The sequence below is a fragment of the Rhea americana genome, unplaced genomic scaffold (genome assembly GCF_003343005.1).
Source record: "Rhea americana isolate MKP2758 unplaced genomic scaffold, rheAme1 scaffold_29, whole genome shotgun sequence".
NCBI classification, from domain to species: Eukaryota; Metazoa; Chordata; class Aves; order Rheiformes; family Rheidae; genus Rhea; species Rhea americana.
The window spans coordinates 5,559,281-5,565,480 of NW_028186412.1; positions in this window are offsets into that span (position 1 = coordinate 5,559,281).

Sequence of the window (6,200 nt, forward strand, 5' to 3'; positions counted from 1 at the left end):
GCCGCCGGGCTGCTGCGCGTTTTAAGGGAAGTTTCCGCTGTGGCAGTCCGGTGTTTCGTTCAGGACGGTGCGTCCAGGCGTTGGTGGCACGTGTGTGGATCAGGCTGCATGTGGCCTTTGAGGCCGTGCCAGCACATGGAAAATGGGCCTGCGCCGAGCAGCTGTTCCCAGCGCCTCCGTCCGTGTTTGCGGTGAAAGGCCTGGGAAAGGCGGCTCGGTTTGTTTGACTTTATCAGGTTGCAATTAAAGAGTATATTTAATATATAACCTATGTTCCATGCTGTGTATTATATTCAAATATGGTTCTGGAAAAGCGTTGCTTACATTTTAGCAAGCTGACCTATTTTGGGTGTGTTGATTTGGCCTGAAACTGCTGGTTGTATTACTCTGAGACACTGAGAGTGTAGAAATGAGAAATAATTGATGGCCTTGTTTGTTCCTGGTATCCGGAAAAAAAAAAAGAGAGAGAGATTTTGGTATCAAAAAGATATATCTTAAAATTTTTTTTCTTGAAATGTAATTGAAATGAGTTTTTTATTATTATTATTCATCTATTTCTTTTTTTTCCTGTGCAAATGGGTGGTCAGATTTTTTTAAACCAGACGAGACATTAATCAAAGTCTAACGTGCAAGAATCCAAGAATTCTATTAAAAAAAAACATAATGTCCCCCAAGAATTATTGAGACAACATGTGTGTTTTTGTGGAAGAGCGTTGTTTCAGAGCAAGGTTCAGGCAGTTTATCTAGTTTTGATATTGTTGTAGCCCATCACTTTGCAGTGTGTCAAAGGATATCTAGAAGTCCAATACACATGTTGAGGAGACGTGGGACTGTGTAGCCCTTAGCAGCTAGGAGATGACCTGTGAGGTTTGTCAGCCTTCAGCCTTCAACTGTTCTGAAAAAYGTAAGGTGTGCTGTATTTTCACTTACAGTCGGAGATCTTGATTCTGTGAGGGGATTCTTGCTGAACTGAAGCATTTTTATGTGACACTTTCACAACTGGCCTTTGAATCATTAGTATTTTTTATTGACAAAAAGATACACAGTGTATTTCAGGAAAAATGCTACAGAGATGCTTAGAGAAGGCCTTTCTGATGACTTGGGAGTGTTTTTTAAACAATGCAACTTAGTAATTAGTGAGTTTCCTAAAGACAATAAAGTATGAGTTCTGCATTACAAAGGGAAATAATCAGACAGTGATTTTACTTTGTTTATAATGACACAATAAACCAGTGAGAGAGTTGGAACTAGATAAGGGCTTTTGTTCCACAATTCTGACACTCARTGAGCTCTCAGAGAGGCAAACTGTTGATTGAATGTTGGTGTTGTTACCAGTCCCCCCACACTGAGGGGGGAGCAATATCCTCTACACAGTAAAAATCCCTGGGGTGAGAAAGGAGAAGTGTTAAAATCTTGAGGTGGTGCTGTATTTTTTCCAGTTTAGCATGCATAATCAAATGTAAGCCAGGTTTAGGCAGGTTTTATTTTTTGCTAGGATAAACAGGAACTAAGAGTTTTGTCTGATTTCCCCCATCTTCTCTCGACCCTATACTTGATTGAGAAAATGAAGTATTTCTTTGCTGTTGTACTAGTAGCTACTAGCTGAATTGAAATCTGCCTAACTAACATCATTATAGAGGACATCATTTAAACTCCACTAGTGCGTGATTTTTCCTAATTGTAGAATGTGTTTGATTTTTAGCGAGAAGCATATTCTTAGAGTTCCTTCTTTAAATGCAAAATTGRTATGACCAGTCATATGTTGAATCTGGATAGCAAGCAAAAAATTTCAGTGTGATCAAAATATTAAACTATGTAGGAAGAGCTAGCCATTAAATGGGTAAGCTGGTTTGTACCCTAGCTATAGCAGGACTGCTGTCCCGTATTAAGGCTGTGACTTTTCTGTAACTGGCTGAGCCTTTACTAGATTACTTCCCTAGTACTTTTTCTTTTAACATGCCTTTGAGTCTGGCTCCTTTAAAATGGAGTACTTCATTTCAGGAGATATGTTGGACTTGCAACCTGTTCACTTTGCAGTGACAAAATAGTCTAAAACAGTTCACTCATGTGACGTGAAGATACGCAAGTTTTCCTGCGGTTCCTGGAACAGAGAGCAGCTCAGTTTACTGCAGCACGAATAAAACCTGTTGCTGTATGTATGCTGGCACATCCTGGGATTTCTATGGAGCCTTACTGGAGGTGCTGGCAAATTCAGGAATCAGCCCTTGCAATTGCAAGACTCAAATTTGAGCCTGGTATTGGGAGGGAAGAAACAAAGCAAACAGCACATTTTCTGTAGGCTTAAGTGAAGTGAGAACCACAATTTACCCTTCCATTTGTTTTAACTGGTTTTCTTGATCTCGTGCCTTTGTCACTGACAACTGGAAGCATGTCTGAAACTTTTGAGTTCTTCAACTTAATGTAAATATTTCCAGATCTGTGGTTTGCATTTGTCTGTTTCTTCCTTGATGTTTTCAGTTATGATATACTTACCATACTAGCAAGTATTGCGCTSTAGTTAGTTACACAGCAAAGCTTTCTCTGTGGCTACTCTTCTGTTCTGTGTCTTAACTTCACTGCAGTCATTAGACTGATTTTTTTTTTTTTTTTTTAGGGCTGCTAGTAGCCAATACAGATCAGATTTTCATACTTACTTCAATCTGGGAACCCATATTTCTGACTACTTCCCTCTGTGAACTAGCCTTAACATAATAGCTGAAAATAATGCAATAGTAAAAATGTTATTGAAATGTGCTGTTATTGTAGAGGATATCTCTTTCGTAGTACTGCTTAGAGTACCTCTGACCAGGACTGCATTTATATGTGACCCAGAATACAGACAGTACACAGTTTTTAAAAACAAAAAACCAAAAACAAACAAAACAATTTCTGCCCCAAAGGGCATAGTGTCCAAAGAGACATTTTGAGGTACAGAGGGACAGTTGCATGGAGGTTGCTAGGACTTGCCTGGGTCTGGGAATAGTACCCTGGTTCCTATTCAAGTGCATTACTTGTTATATTCTGCATTTCATGCAGGAATTCTGCTTGCATTACTGTACTAACTCTACATAATATTCACCSATAGCATCTGGGAGGTTTCTTACGTGCTATGTAAAATATAAGGTGCTTAGGTGGGAGTGAGGAACAGAAAAAGTTTGAGAAGTAGTATTGTAGTCTGTGTTTCCGTATAGCACATGAAATAGTTTGTATTTCAAGTAGAATTAAGTATTAAAATTAAATTTTACATGTCTGTGAGCAAACTTGGTGAAGTGACTTTTCAGACACAGCGTATTTCACAAATAGAGTTATTTTTCAAAGCATTAAATGTTTAACTCCTAGAATGGTTACTTGACTGGGGTATTGCCATTGATCCTAATATTGCTCAGAAGTCACTTAAGGGTGTGGATGGCTCATGAAAGTGGGAAATGGGCTCTTTCTGTTCTCAAGGTCACTGGTACACACATGGCTTTGGTGGCAGTTAGGAATTAGTGCTGTTTGACTTCTTGTTCTACTGTAAATTTGGCTTTGCACTTGGAGCCTTTATTCTAGCACACTAGTAGAGACAGAGGGAACGAATATGAGTGATGCACACTAGGTCGTATTAGGCACCTTTTCTTGTTTACAGTTTCAGGAGGAACGCGCAAGATAAGTGGTCATGAAAACCTGACCTTGTTTATAAACTGTTGACTTGTTTATTGAGATTAAAGAATAGTTTAATGTAGTGGGATTTTTAATCCAATAATTTTATTTCTGTTTAATTTGAGAATAAAGGAGGCAGAAGTAAGGAGGCCTTACTTCTGTTAAACTAGTGGGAACACATTTACCTGTAGGAAGCAAAGTTAGAAACTTTCCTAATGGCTTTTTTTTGCCAGGGTGTATTAAGGGAATTCTTTTGAGTTAGGTAGATGGTCATTGCAACTGAACGTACTGCTTTTACAGCTGAAATATTTTTTTGTATACTTAGAGATATATAGGTAGTCATGATGTATATCATGTAAACAGTGGCACATGCAAATACTTTTTTTTTCACAAGTTTTACAATGAAACTAGTCTTAGTCATAACGAGCGTTCAGTTTTTATCTTCAGCTGTGCTCAGCAAGGGTCTGAATAACGTGAATGTTCTTTTTCATTTTTCCGAACTGTAGAACAGGCTTTTCACCTCTTCTAGAGAACTTACGGGACCTGCTCTGAACTCCCACCACAAAGGCAAACTTTTGAGGAAGTTAATGTTACTTATTTTATGTTGTCTTGCCCGGAACCTGCTTGCCAGTTCTTTCAAGTTCATTATTCTACAGAAAGAGACTGGGAACAGAAATACTTTTGAATAGAGATTAATTATTTTCACAGGAATAGGAAAGATGAGAGCAAGTCATCCAAGTTTGGGGAGTAATTGTAAAGCCAGCCCTGTTTGGGGGAAGCATGTAGTCCRTGATTTTCAGAGGTGATGCGCTCAATTCTTTCTTTCCACACCACACCTCCCCCCCTGCAGAGGGAAATAACAAGCAAAGCTGTCTCACTGAATTGCACAAACAATGAAAAATGTTTTCTTAGATCTTGAAAGAATGCTAAACTTTCTTAGACAGGGGCTGCTGCCTTGAGACTGATGCTCAGGACCTACCACAGAGGTCTGATAATGCTGTGAGGCCTCCAAATGCTATTGCATTAAATTAGGTATTGTGATACCTGTTGCATCTTTATAATGTAAAGCTGAGACATCTTTGCGCTTAAGAGCAGCAGGGGATACTGTTCTCMAAACTGTACTTATTCTGAGTACGGAATAACAGATTTAATTAGAGTTCCATATATGACTTAATCCAGAGGAAGATGGGCTAGAGAACACGGCATGCTGCTCAGCCTTTCTTGTCTAAAGAGGTTTTAGTGGCAAAAGAGTGCACTTGTCAGATTTCCAAGTAATTAGGCTGTATTATTTGCTATATTCAAGGAAGTGAATTGTGTCAAATTTAATATTAGTGGCCAAGAAAATGATTTGTTTAAACAATGTGTTGTGACAGAAGTGTGGTGGTAATTTAACCAATAGTCTTTCTGCCACAGAACTCCCAACCAACTATTTTAATTACAGATTTTTATTTTTAAATTTGGAGCTGTAGGCAAATAGGATTACTGCATATGCAGTAAAACTCTGTATTTCTCTCTTTAAAGTTGCTTTTTTTTTTCTTTTATAATGGAAGTCAGTCTGGATACTATGGATATCAGAGCATTTGATTCCATTAGCTTTCCTCACAGTTTGTGTAGTGAATTTGAATAAAAGGATGCTGTGCTGAAAGATCTAGTCCACAGAGAAAATGTTTTGGGCATCGTGCAGCCAATGGCCAGTTAACCCGCGGGAAGGGAGTCTGTTATATAACAGCCCCTCCGTTACTCTGATTCCTTCCTGCCTCTTTGCTGCTGAGGTCGGAGGCACAGTGGAGAGAAAAAAGGCATGTGGCAGCGTCTGCAGGTATTATTCCTGATTCTTGTCTACCCTTTTGCTCGTGGTAATGTATTTGAGAGAATTTTGCAGCCCTGCCTCTTGGCTTGTGTTGTGCATCTGCTGGTTGGGGCAGTGGAGCTCTCTCGGTAGCCTTCGTGATGTCCGTGTAACCCCAAAACGATGCTGGTCATTAGCAGATGAAGAGCATTTGCCAGAATTCGTTATGTTGTAAATAGCACAGTAAATTAGGGAAGAAATTGGCAATCTACTTCTGTAAGAAACAAGTACTGATTCTGGCACTTTTAAAAATTATACTTACTGTGGAAAGTGTTGTTCAGCTTTGTGTTGTAGATAGAGTTCAATTGTCAGGTTATACAAGATACTCCTGCAAAGAAGATACTTTTCTTATCCGTGGAAACTGTAATCTTTAAAGATAATTTCAGTAAACTATTTTATTAATAATACATTCCATATTAAGTTTCATACTGTATGTATAAATTAGTTTGTCAACCATCTTAAGTAAAGAAATCCATTAGTTTAGAAAACTTTTTCAGCTACCTAGTGCATTAGAGCCACTCGAATCTTAAAATGAACTTAAAAAGAGGGAAGTTTACAAATTGTATTGATGTATTCTATGTCTTTTTGCCACTTAACCATTTTTTTTTATCTTGAATCAAAAGCAATTTTAGAAACAAAGTACTTAAAACAAATTAATTGATGTAAAGGTTAAATTTTGCTTGACTGATGTAATTTTTTTCATTTTAGAATA